This window comes from Henckelia pumila, chromosome 1, assembly GCF_033568475.1.
Source record: "Henckelia pumila isolate YLH828 chromosome 1, ASM3356847v2, whole genome shotgun sequence".
NCBI lineage: Eukaryota > Viridiplantae > Streptophyta > Magnoliopsida > Lamiales > Gesneriaceae > Henckelia > Henckelia pumila.
The window spans coordinates 59,163,676-59,178,310 of record NC_133120.1 but is presented as its reverse complement, the minus strand read 5'-3'; positions in this window follow the sequence as shown (position 1 = coordinate 59,178,310).

Below are 14,635 nucleotides of genomic sequence, written 5' to 3'. Positions count from 1 at the left end.
GCACATGGATATTATTTTATGATGAAAGTTATGACATGGAAGAATTTATGATGCATTATTTTAAGAGCATGTATGCATATTCATGATGAGTATATGTATTAGTATGAATATGTGCTTATGTGTGATTTTTTAAACCTTGTTATTATGAGATAAAACATGTTGGGCCTCTAGGCTCACTACGCTTATATGGTGCAGGTGAGTATGATGATTCTTTTGTAGCTCCTATCGGTGGTGAGGACCTATGAGCTCGCTAGCAGAGGACCCCGTGACCGTCGCTTTAGGATCTTTATTCATGCATTGAGATATTTTATCAGTATTTTTTTTATTTTCCAGTGGTTGGGAATAATATATTTTTTATGTGGGTAAATTTTCAGTATGTGTGGATTTTAAATTGTTAACAGATAATATTTTATTCCTGCCTGATTCTAGAATTTTATTGAATAAATACTTAGTATTTATTTGAGTTATCTAGAAAAGATTTTATTTAATAGTTTAAATGTTTAATGTTTATATATATATATATATATATTGTATGGGCATATGTGTATAGTTAATATTTTCAGTATAAAGAAAAATAAAATAATTTCGCATTTTATTAGTTAGAGTCGTTTCACCATGAGGGAACCAACCAAGTCAAAGAGACAAAGATAGATCTTCTACAACTCAAATACGAGACATTTGAGATGGAATCCAATGAAGATATAGACACAATGTTCCGAAGGCTCTCTCAAATTATCAATGAGCTAGCCCAACTTGGAGAACAATATCCAACCAAGCAAGTGTAGAGGAGAGCTCTACGCGCCTTACCCAAGGAGTGGGATGCCAAGAGAACGACCATCATTGAGTCTAACAAAGGTGACACCGCATCTTATGATCTTGATCAACTTCATGGGACCCTAAAAACCCATGAGCTGGAAGTATCCACAAGGAAATAATCTAAGAAAGAGGATGAGAAGATCAAGGCAAAGGGGATTGCCTTGTCCACCCAAGTAGAAGAAAAAGATGATGATGATATGGCACTTTTCGCAAGAAAATTCAAAAGATTTATGCGAGGAAACAACTTCAAGAAGAAGACGGACAAGAAAGTAACATGCTACAACTTCCAACAACAAGGGCATTATGCAACTGAATGCCCTCTCAAGAAGAAAAATGACAAGGGCAAGAAGAAAGCACTCATAGCCACTTGGATCGACAGCGACGATGGAGAGGAGGTAGCTAACATCTGCCTCATGGCAAGGAGTGATGACATCGTCTCTGACGACGATGGCGAGGTACCTTCCTATGATGAATTACTACATGCATATAAACATATGTTTGATATGGAAAAAATCACTTAGAAAGGAAAATAGAAATCTCAAAAATGAATTAGAAACTAAGGAGCATGAAAACCTAATATTAAAGGATGACATAACTCACTTAGTAAAATCATTTGTTAAATTCAATATTAGTAGTAATAAATTGAACAATTTACTAAGCATGCAGAAATGTAGCTTTGATAAGGGTGGAATAGGGTATGATAAGAATTCTATAGACTTTGCTAGTCTTATTGCTAAAGCTAAAATAAGATCACCCCCTACATGCTCTTACTGCTGTAACATAGGTCATGCTAGATATAAATATAAATCTTTGAAATATCAATATGATCAAAAGAGCTATATGAAATGGAGGCCTAAAAGTACTTAACAACTCATCAGTCGGCATTATGAGACCAAGATCTAAGGGAGTTCATTATAGATCGGTTTAAACTGCCTTGACTTGCGACTGATCTTCCTGTTGAATGCTGCTCTGTCCAAGGCAATAGGTTTTTAAAGTGGCCATAACCCTACCTACTACTGGGAGCACTCTTGAAAAGTGGCGATGATATCTCTATGAGATAATGAACTCTTGGAAATTTATTTTGTATCTCTCTTTTCTAACACTATGGACCCAAAAGAACTAAAGGGTACCAAAATCAATTTTCGCAGGGAAACAAGAAAAAATGTTCTCCCTAGCATATGGTATCAAGACAGTGGATGTTCTATACATATGACGGGGAACAGGGAGCTACTCCAATCGATCAAACCAAAGGAGAAGGGAACTGTCACCTTTGGAGACAACAACAAAAGGAGTAATTGAAGGAATCAACTCAATAAGTATATCTAAATTATCCTGCTTGATTGATGATGTACTCTTAGTGAAAGGACTTAAGCATAATCTACTACGTATAAGTCAATTGTGCGATAAAGGTTATGAAGTCAAATTCATCCCCCAACACTGCTCTATATCACTCACATCTGACAAATCCATAAATTTCAAAGGATATAGAAGTGAAAATGTTTACAAGGTTTCTTTAAATAATTTATCTTTGACAAATATTAAAAGCCTTGTATCCTTGAATGTTGATGACAACATTCTTTGGCATAGACGACTAGGTCATGTTGGTCCTAGTATCATAGAAAAACTTTTTAAACTTGATTTAGTTGTTGGTATGCCAAAAATCAATTTAAAATTAGATTCTGTTTTTGATGCTTGTCAACTTGGCAAACACACAAATGAATCTTTTAAAAGAAAAAATTTTGTATCAACTTCTATGCCCCTTGAACTTCTTCACCTAGATCTATGTGGTTCCTCGAGGAACGCTAGCCTAGGAGGGAAGCTTTATGCATTTGTCATTGTGGATGATTTTTCACGTTTCACATGGACATTGTTTTTAGCCCACAAAAATGATGCCTTTGATTATTTTAAAACTTTTGTCAAACGTGTTGAGAATGAGAAAAATCTTTCAATAAAACAAATCCGTAGTGACCACGGAACTGAATTTCAAAATGAGAGTTTTACAAATTTTTGTGAAGAGAAAGACATCGATCACAATTTTTCTTGTCCTAGGATCCTCAAAAAAATGGGGTCGTTGAGAGGAAAAATAGGACACTTGTGGAGATTGTGAGGACCATGATATGTGAGCATTCTCTATCAAAATATTTTTGGGCTAAAGCAATGAATACTGCATGTTATATCATCAATCGTGTATCAATAAGGCCAATTATCAAGAAAACTCCATATGAATTATGGAGAAAGAGAAAGCCTAACATTTCATACTTTCGGGCTTTTTGATCAAAATGCTACATACATAATAATGGTAGGGATAATCTCGGTAAGTTTGACGCCAAGTTTGACAAAGGCATCTTTCTTGGATATTCTACCTCAAGTAAGGCTTTTAGAGTATTTAATAAACGTACTTTACTTTTTGAAGAATCTATGCATGTTGTATTTGATGAATCTATGTCTATAGTTTCTCGCGCTAACAATGATGATGTAGAATTACTCGAAGAAGAAATGGCCTCCTCAAGCTTAAATGATATAGATGTTTCTGTTGAGGAAACACCACTTCCGAAGGATTGGATGCTTCACAAAGATCATCGTATGGATCTTATCATTGGAAGTACTTCGAAGGGAGTAACCACTCGATATTCTGTTAATAATATTTGCAATCATATTTCTTTTGTTTCGCACGTTGAACCTAAGTGCATTGATGATGCTTTATTAGATGATTCTTGGATAATTTCTAAGCAAGATGAATTAAATGAATTCAAGTGCAATGATGTTTGGTATCTTGTTCCTCGGCCGCATGATAGATCTATTATTGGTACTAAATGGGTGTTTAGAAATAAACTTGATGAGCATGGTACTATCACTAGAAATAAAGCTAGGCTTGTAGCGAAAGGTTATAGTAAAGAAGATGACATTGAATATCATGAAACATATGCTCATGTTGCCCGACTTGAATCTATTTGCATGTTGCTTGCTTTTGCATGCTCTAAAAATTTTAAGTTATTTCAAACGGATGTTAAGATTGCTTTCCTAAATGGTGAATTAAAAGAGAAAGTTTATATTGAAAAACCTGATGGCTTTGTTGATACTTTATTGCCTTTCATGCGTATAGACTAAACAAAGCTTTGTATGGTTTGAAACAAGCTTCTAGAGCTTGGTATGAAAAATTGTCTACTTTCCTTCTTTCAAATGGTTTTTCGAAAGGAAAGATTGACATTACTTTATTTACCAAGAATGTCAAAGATGATTTATTGATTGTGCAAATTTATGTTGATGATATAATTTTTGATTCGACTAACGAAACTCTCTGTCAAGATTTCTCCAAGATTATGCAGGAACACTTTGAGATGAGCATGATGGGGGAACGTAACTATTTCCTCGGATTGCAAATCAAACAGTGCAAAGATGGGTTTTTTGTGAACCAAAGCAAGTATATCAAAGAGATTCTAAAGAAGTTTGGAATGGAGAACACGAAATAATCATCCACACCAATAAGCACAGCAATCAGACTCAACTAGGATGAAAATGATAAATCTATAGATCAATCTTCCTTTCGTAGTATGATTGGCTCCTTACTTTATGCTACTGCTAGTAGACCAGACATTATGTTTAGTGTTTGCTTGTGTGCACGATTTCAATTATGTCCAAAGAAATCACATTTGTTCGCCTTAAAACGCATTTTCAAATATCTTTCAAATACACAAAATCTCGGCTTGTGGTATTCGAAAAATTCTTTCTTTGATTTAAAAGCTTACTGTGATGCCGACTTTGGTGGATATAAGGTGGACAGGAAAAGCACTAGTGGAACTTATTTTTTTTAGGAAACTGTTTAGTCTCTTGGTTTTCCAAAAAGCAAAATTGTGTTGCGCTATCAACGACCGAAGCCGAATATATGGTTGTTGGTAGTTTTTGTGCGCAAATTCTTTAGATGAAGCATCAATTGCTCGACTATGGCGTCTCTTTTTCAAAAATCCCTATTTTTTTGTGATAACACTAGCGCCATATGTCTTACAAAGAACCCGATTTAACATTCGCGCACCAAACATATTGACTTTCGTCATCATTTTATTCGTGATCACATCGAACAAAATGAAGTTGAACTGCAATATGTTGACACTAAAAATAAAATTGCCGATATTTTTACAAAACCACTAGATGAAAATACTTTTATTCATATGCATGGTGAACTTGACATGATTGAGTTGTAACCACTTGTAGACATAACTTAAAATTTAATGTCATATTAAGGGAGAGCTTAATATTAAATTCGAGCAATTTAATGTTGGATAATATAAATTAATTATATTTATTCATAATTATAAAGCTCACATTTTATGTGTATTATTTGGTATAAAATTTTCTAAAATATAATTCTAAGAGGAAAAATCCAAAAATTTATTCAATTGTTCGAAAGTTGCTTGCGTCCCGAGAAATGTTGCGTACGTTGGATGACCGAACGTTGCGTCTGGTAGTCTAACATTGCATCCGTTACTTAATTTTTCCTGCCTTAGTTTAAAATTTTAACCGCGAATTTTTACCGCCAAAAGCCTCAGCGTTGCGTTCGATGGAGTAATGTTGCTTTCGTTCGTGATTTTTACCGCTTTCTTTTTAAAATTTCAGTCCAAAATTCCTGCACAATTTACCCGCCAGGACGAACGTTGCGTCCGTTAAGCAACATTGCGTCCGTTTGTCCCGAGGCCTATATATAGTGGCCGAACCCATTCATAATTTTCACACCAAAATTCATCTTCTTTCTTCCTTTTGCTCGAAATATGTCTCTAAAATGGCTTTTAGACGCCAAGTTGATCTCGCTAATCCGAGGAGACGCACTCGTGCTCGTACTCAACCCTTTGTCCATAACCTTAATCAACCCGCTATCTCACGACTTATTCCTGCCGACTATAGTGATAGGCATATTCTTCCAGGTCGTATTCTTGATCGCCCCTATTTTGCAAAATCCCTTCTTTGTTTGTTGGATCTTATTGATTTCCAACATTGGGGTGCGTTTTTCTAGCCTTCTCACCCAGATTTCATCTATACCTTCCTTATTCATGAGTTCTACGCCAATTTTGAACTTGAATTGTGCAGCGATGACATATATGCCGTTACAATTGTTCAAAACCGGTACATTCTTTTCTCTTCAGGTGATCTCGCTGCTTGGTTCTCTCTTCCTAGAAATGGACCCAGTGAGTTATTCGTATTTAAATGGCCTGAGGATAGTCCCACGTTTAACCATGTCGTGGCTCTTACTGCCATTCTCGGTCGACCACCTCACGCTGGTGATGATCGACCATCTCTTAAATTCTCTGTCCTGATTTCCAAATTATCCAAAAGCTTATCACTTCCTCGATCATTCCTCGCGCTGGAGACCACTCCAATTGAAAATATCTGGACCTTTATGTCCTTTTTCACATTGTTGCTCACCGACCTTTTTACCTGCCTAGGTTTATCATTCAGGTCATGCATCACACTGCCAAAAATTCAAAGAAAGTCATTCTCCCTTTTGCTCGGTTTATTAACCGAATTTTGACTCACTTTGACATAGTCTTCGATGATTTGGAGAAGATACCTATCACTGAGACTTATACTCTTGACCATGCCTCCATCACTAAAATGGAGTTGTCATGGAATCGTGTATTGTCTCGATGGGTACATGATCCAGCTCATATTTTCACCCGCTATCATCCTGAAACCAACTTTCACATTCTTTTTTTCACTTATTCCTACTTCCATTCAAGAGCAAGGATTTCCTGGTGGTTTCACTGACACCGATATTCCTTCCTCTTCTACGGTTCCTCCATCTTCCACACCCATGTTTGATTATGGCGACCTACCTTTTTCCCCTCCTATGATGCCTCAGCCTCCACCTACTCCGGCTCCACCTTCCGATCGACTCTTTGAGTATCTTCAGCGGCTTGAGATCAATATGGATCGCAACTACTCCGCCATTCAGTCTATCCAGACATCGATCACGGACTTGACCATGGAGATGCGAGGATATTTTCAATATGTCCATGAGCAACTCAATTTTAAGGAAGAAAATTGGTAGCGCTTAATCGTGTCACGCCCAAATTACCCAACTCAATTAGATAATCACTAAAAATGTAGTAGTGTGAGTAGGGATCGTTCCCACGAGGAAAGGTAAATTTAATTGTGTTCTTAAAATACTGGAAATAAATAAAAGGGTTTTTTGAGATTTTGATTAACTACTGAAAATTTTAAGCAATTAAAATAAATAAGATCACTAGCATGCAAGAATGAAAATTCAACTGGAAAAATCAATAAAAGACGAGACTTGGTATCGGTTGACTACACCCTTGATATTTATTTATTCAATCATCGATTCCCTAAAAATAATTAACCCTTACCAATAAATTAACCCGGATTCCAGCGATCTAGATTTAAATCTAAGGTAGCATTCAAACGAGTGAAACTGATAAAGCTAGACAATACAAACACCAGCGGTTGTATTTAGCCTAGTCAATAGTTGATCCTACGATTTAATAAATTCAACAACAGAAAATATCAAACGTAGTTGCTTTGCAAATTAGTTGATTGAATTCTAATTTAGCTATAGTTTGCATAGAAAAATCCTAAGATGGTCAATCCTAAAATCTCGCACACAAACATAAAATAAAACAGATCAAAAATCGATACTCAATAAGAATTAAACACTGAAAATCGAATCTCATGAATAAATTATATCAAGGTTTCGTCTCCCTCAACAAATTATAAAGGTTTAGCTACAACGATTCATCACCAAATCAATAAAAATTCAAAGAAGAGAAGACAATTAGAGAGAAAATTGAAAGAATAAAACCTAGCCGCCTAGAGAGAATCTCCAAGTCTGATAATTATGTCTCTAAAACGGAATTAAAAGCCTAATAAATCCTAGAGTCCAAAATAACAAAGTTTCCAAAAATATAAAATCCTTCCCGAACAGCTACGCTCGCTCGATCGGTAACATCCTGCAGATCGAGCGAGCCAAAATATTCAAAGCTACTGGTTTCAAAACACGCGCGCCACTCGATCGGTAACATTTTGCAGATCGAGCGGCGTAAAAAAATCCAAGCTACTGTCTTCGCAAAACATGCTCCGCTCGATCGGTAACATTTTGCAGATCGAGCGGCCAAAAGTTCTTCAGAAATTTCCAGCATTTCCATGACTCCAAAGTTCCGTCCTAGTCCGCCTTAATATACAACCTAACCACAAAAAACCGGAGAACAAATAATGCAAACACAGAAAATGAAATACGAACAAAATGCATAAATAAAACACGTAAACTAATGCAAAACAACAACAAAATGACACTAACAAATGCAATAAAAACATAACTATCAAACTCCCCCAAACTTACTCCTTACTCGCCCTCGAGTAAGTCATGCAAAACAAAAAGAAACAGAACAACACATAAGCAAGGATGAGCATGCATAATACAGCCTCAGAAAGTCTTCCCATAAAAACAAGTGCACAAGTCCTCTCGATCATCAATGATACTCCTTCAGTCGAATGCGAACGTGTGTGTGTGACATGTTACCCCAGTTACATGAAACTTCAAAAAACAAAGTTTCAAGGCTGTTCACCAACCTAAAAACAATTCGGTGCAAATCTCACAATCAAGAACTCTCCTCCCAACAATCCATCAACAAAACACAAACTCTCTTAAGCAAATTACGCACCGTTGCATTATATTTTACAGTTCCAATAATTACCTGCATACTTAGCTATAAAATAGTGAATAGGATTTCAATCACATTCCAAGCCCGGATGGAACTGATGCCTTACTAATAATTTTTTTTCTTTTTAAGGCGTAACCCCATTTTATCCGCAAACTTAGCCACAACCAATATGAATAGGATTTCAAACATCTCGCTCGCAACCCGGATGGAGTCGATTGCTTCATAAATATGCTATAAAAACTGAAGTTTTTTTTTTTAAACATACCCAAGAGAGTAAATGCTAAATCAACAAGATCATCGAAACTTGAGGACTATCATGTTCCACAAACATCTATTGTCGTGCAATAGTCCAACAGACATCCACGATATCTAATACATTGCTACACTTCATTGGTTAAACAGACGTGGTTGGAATATTCAACAAACAACCTACATTTTCTCAATCTGATCAAGAGCCAATAAATTTTTTCAAAAAATCATTCAACTACCTCGTCATAGGCTAACAAACTCATTCTCAGCTCATGCATTTGAACAACACAAACGACAACAACAATACAAAAACATAACAAGATAATGCAATACAACAAAATGAAACAATATGCATGCAACTTCCCCCACACTTAAACAAAGCATTGTCCCCAATGCAGCACAAACCAAAACACAACCAAAAAACTAAACAAATTCTATGCAAACAAAAGAAAAATAGAACTCCCCTGATCTAGTGGTCGGTGTCGTTCTCCTCTTTGAGCTTGGGCGGAGGAACAGGAGCAGCATACTGAAATGGGAAGCATGGCGGATAGGGCAGCGCAGCAGGAACGGCAGAAGTGTCAATGCCTAAGTGCGTAGAAATACCGCGGATCAGAGAGTCAATAGCCTGAGTGTTGTGAGCCGCCACAGCGTTGTAGGCATCTCGGTGATGAGCGAAAGCGGTCAGCTCACGGATAGTATCGGCTTGAGAGCGACGAGGGGGCTGAGGTGGTCGTTGAGGTACCGGAGGAAGATGTAACTGGCCATCGCGCACAAAATGCTTAATGCGATAGGCTCTCTTGGCTGCTATAAAGGCTACGTCAATTTGTCGCATAGGCTGCAACCACTCTTCATCGTTACGAATGGAAACCCCGGCATAGATGCACAAAAAAAAGATGATCATGGGAAAGTAGAGACCCACGGTAGGAGAAGTAATCGATCGGTGAATCTCGCTATGAATGATGCGCCCCACGTTAACTGGCCACCCCATATTAAGCGCATAAAGGAGGATAGCACACTCCAGATTGACTTTGCTAGAATGTAAAATTGGCATCAGACGCCGATTCACAAAAGCACACCATGTAGCAGGAAGCACATATAGAAAACGCTCCTTGAAATTCAATGACAACACTGGGTCAACCCACGTAGCGTCAGGATATGCCACTTGGACAAGCAACTCATCCAAGTCTGGGTCGAGTTTAATGCTTTGATAAAGAGAATCGTCAACCTCCGGTATTTCAAACAAAGCATTCAAATCATGGGGAAAAAAAGAAATCAGTTTCCCCCTAACAACCGCCTTGCTATCCGTTCTTTCCGCTGCATTGGCATTTAATTCCTGGACAATCAAAACTACAGCGGGAGGAGGTGGCTCGCAAAATTTTGTCCACCCATGCTCTTGAATTATTCCAAAAATTTTACTATCGCCATATGCTAATTCGAATCCATGCTCAGGAATGGGAGAGCGAGTTACCCTAGCGGTGATGTAGCGATAACGAGCCGCTTCATTGACAAAGAGCCCGGTAAAGTCAACGTAAAAGAGATCTGTTGCCTGGGAAGAAGACTCGCCACGAACTCGGGTGCGTTTAGGGCCCATGTAAATTATGAAGATGACACTTAGATTAGAAAAGACAATACGTCGAACACTTGGTGTGCGAACAAAATCCTGTGACTCCTTGAATAAACGTGAGATCAACAACCGAAGACGAAGTCCGGAAAATGTGACGGCGGAATGAGCAATTTTCCGGCGTGAGAGAAGACCGGAGAAGATGATCGGAGATGATGGTGCTTGGAGAGTCGTAGTGTTGCCTCCGATAAATTCCCTGCGGATTAAGAGAAAGATCAATGAATCATACTAGAGAAATTGGTAGAAAGATCAATGAATCATACGAGAGAAATTGGTAGAAAGGGTTTTGGGAATTTAGGGATTTGAGAAAATAAGAGAGGATGAGAAAGAATAAGAGAGGGGAGATGGGGAATCTGTGTTTTAATTGCGTAAAAAAAAAGTGTCGCTCGATGGGTAGGATGTGACCGATCGAGCGACAGGAAAAGACCAACTTACTGCCCACGATTAAAAATGCTCTCGCTCGATCAGTAGGATGTTGCCGATCGAGCGAGACAAAAAAACTCATCTTACTGCCTCCGAACAAAAACGCTCGCTCGATCGATAGAATGTGACCGATCGAGCGACAGAAAAAAAATTTCAAAAATTCCGAAAATGAAATTAAAACAAAAATAAACCAAAACAATAAAATCAAATAAAATCAAATAAAACAAGAGGGAAAGAAACACTGGGTTGTCTCCCAGTCAGCGCTAAATTCGCAGTCAGTTTATAGCTCGACTGCTTGCCGCGATTTAGTCCACATTTGGCGGAGCATCTAGAGTAATATCATGCTCGTCCCCTCTGACGTTCACTTGGACTCTTTCATAGTAGTGTTTAAGCCGGTGGCCATTCACCTTGAATGTTTTGGATGTGTCCAAGCTTTGAATTTTGACTGCACCATGAGGAAAGACATTAGTTACAACAAACGGTCCATTCCAACGTGAACGCAACTTACCTTGAAATAATCAAAGTCGGGAATGATAGAGCAACACTTTTTGACCAACTTCGAAGTTCCATCTAGAGATCATCTTGTCATGGAAGGCCTTTGTTTTGTCCTTGTAAATCTTGGAGCTGGCGTAAGCATCATTGCGGATCTCTTCCAATTCTTGCATCTGCAGCTTTCGATGCTTGCCACTTTCATCCATCTACATGTTAAAGTTTTTGATAGCCCAATAGGCTCTATGCTCCAATTCCACTGGCAGATGGCATGGTTTTCCAAAAATTAGCCGATATGGAGACATTCCAATCGGCGTCTTGAATGCGGTTTGATACGCCCACAAAGCATCATCCGAACGCAAGCTCCAATCCTTTCTTGTCGGATTCACGGTCTTTTCTAGGATGGATTTAATTTCTCTGTTCGATACCTCGGCTTGACCGTTGGATTGTGGATGGTATGCAGTGGAGATCCTATGCGTCACATGGTACTTTTTAAGCAAACTAGCCACAGTTCGGTTGCAGAAGTGTGTACCTCTATTACTGATGAGGGCTCTCTTAATTCCAAACCTAGAGAAAAGGTTATGCTTGATAAAATCTGCAACAACTTTAGAATCGTCAGTATGGGTGGCCTTTGCTTCCACCCATTTCGAGACATAATCCACAGCAAGCAATATATATATATATATATCGATATGAACTAGGAAAAGGTCCCATGAAGTCGATGCCCCAAACATCAAAGATTTCACAAACTAAAATAGGTTGCTGGGGCATCTCCTTACGTTGGGAGATATTACCTGTCTTTTGGCATTGAGCACACGACTTACAAAACACGTAAGCATCTCGAAATAAAGACGGCCAGAAAAATTCACAATCTAACACTTTTCTTGCTGTCCTTTTCGCTCCAAAATGGCCACCACATGCATATGAATGACAAAACGTGAGGATAGGGATTACCTCGCTCGCGGGTACACATCGATGTATAACTTAATCAGCGTAGTGTTTCCACAAATATGGATCATCCCATACGTAATACCTTGCATCGCTCCGCACTTTGTCCCTTTGCGCCTTAGAAAATTCAGAAGGAAACCCCTTAGACACTAAATAATTAACGATATTTGCGTACCAGGGTAATTCGGCGCTTGCTGAAAATAATTGCTCATCAGGAAATTCTTCTCGCAAATTCAGCTCCTCATCGACATGAACTAGACGACTCAAGTGGTCAGCAACTCGATTCTCGGTCCCTCTTTTGTCCTTGATTTCTACATCAAATTCGCTCAACAGTAGTATCCATCTTATCAGTCTTGGTTTTGCCTCCTTTTTCGCCATCAAAAAGCGAAGAGGTGCATGATCAGAATAGACAATGACTTTAGCACCAAGTATATAAGAGCGAAATTTTTCTAATGCAAAAACAACAGCTAAAAGCTCCTTTTCAGTGGTGGAGTAGTTCCGTTGGGCATCGTTCAGGACACGTGAAGCGTAATAAATAGCATGCGATTCTTTCCCAAATTTTTGGCCTAACACTGCGCCAACTGCATAGTCACTGGCATCACACATAATCTCGAATGGCTTGCTCCAATCCGGTGGCTGGATTATTGGTGCAGATGTCAAAGAGTCTTTGAGTTTATCGAAAGATGTTTTGCATGGTTCATCAAACTCAAATCGGACATCTTTTTGCAACAATTTGCACATGGGGGATGCGATCTTGGCGAAGTCCTGAATGTATCTCCTGTAGAAACCTGCATGGCCAAGAAAAGAACGCACTTCCCGCACACATGTGGGGTAAGGGAGAGATTGAATAAAATCAATTTTAGCTTTTTCTACCTCTATGCCCTTAGATGAAACGACATGCCCCAATACAACACCTTGCCCAACCATAAAGTGACATTTTTCAGAATTTAAGACTAAGTTGGTGTCGACACACATCTTAAGGACAAGTGCAAGGTTAGACAGATAGTTTTCGAATGAATCATCATAGACAGTAAAATCATCCATAAAAACTTCTAAGATATGCACAATAAAGTCAGAAAAAATACTAACCATACACCGCTGAAAAGTGGCCGGTGCATTGCAAAGTCCAAAGGGCATCCGTCGATAAGAAAAGGTGCCAAACGGGCAAGTGAATGTCGTTTTTTCCTGATCCTCTAGTGCAATAGCAATCTGAAAATAACCAGAATACCCATCAAGAAAACAATAATAAGGATGACATGCTAAATGTTCAATCATTTGATCAATAAATGGTAAAGGAAAGTGATCCTTTCGGGTTCCTGCATTAATCTTTCTATAATCAATACAAACCCTCCACCCATTTTGAATACGGGTGGGAACCATCTTGTAATCCTTATTCTTCACCACAGTAATTCCGATTTTCTTGGGTACCACTTGGACTGGACTGACCCACTGACTGTCAGAGATTGGGAGATGACCCCAACTTCAAGTAATTTCAGAATTTCAGCTTTAACCACCTCCATCATGGGTGGGTTCAACTTCCTTTGTGGCTGACGCGAGGGGTTCTCTCCTTCCTTCATTAAAATTCGGTGCATCCATGTAGAAGGGTTGATTCCCTTGATGTCTGCTATGGTCCATCCAATAGCAGTCTTGTGCTCTTGCAATACTTTGACCAACTGTTCCTCTTGATCGGCTTCCAAACTATTGGAGATTATGACTGGTAATGTTTCTCTTTCTCCAAGGAAAACATACTTAAGATGGTTGGGAAGCGTCTTTAGTTCGACCACTGGTGCCTGCAAAACAGATGGAAGGCGCCGAGTATTAGAAATTGGTAACGATATGTAAGAGACATTACCTGATTGAGGTAGCTCAGGAGCACTGTTCAGAATTCCATCCATCTCTACCACTTCTTTGCTGAATCCAATTTCATCATCCTGCTGAATGGGTGCAACAATAGCCACCTCTAGATCATCTTTTCCTGCATGCTCACAAAAATCTTGTGTCAAGTAATCCACAATATCAACAGAAAATATACAATCATCACTATCAGGGAATTTCATGGCATCATAAATATTAAATTTCACAACCTCTCCATCAAATTCCATAGTAAGTGTGCCACTGTGAACATCAATTTTAGTCATGGAAGTTTTCAAGAATGGTCTGCCTAACAAAATAGGACTATTATGATCACCCTTTTCCATGTCTAGCACATAAAAATCTGCAGGGAATACCAAGTCATTAACTTGCACTAGCACATCTTCTACTACTCCCCTAGGGTATGTATTAGACCTATCAGCTAACTGAATAACAATTCCAGTTTTGTTCAATTGACCAAGTTTCAAGGATGCATAGATAGAATATGGCATAACAATGATTGATGCTCCTAGATCTAACATGGCCTTCTCAAGTCTAACATTCCCTA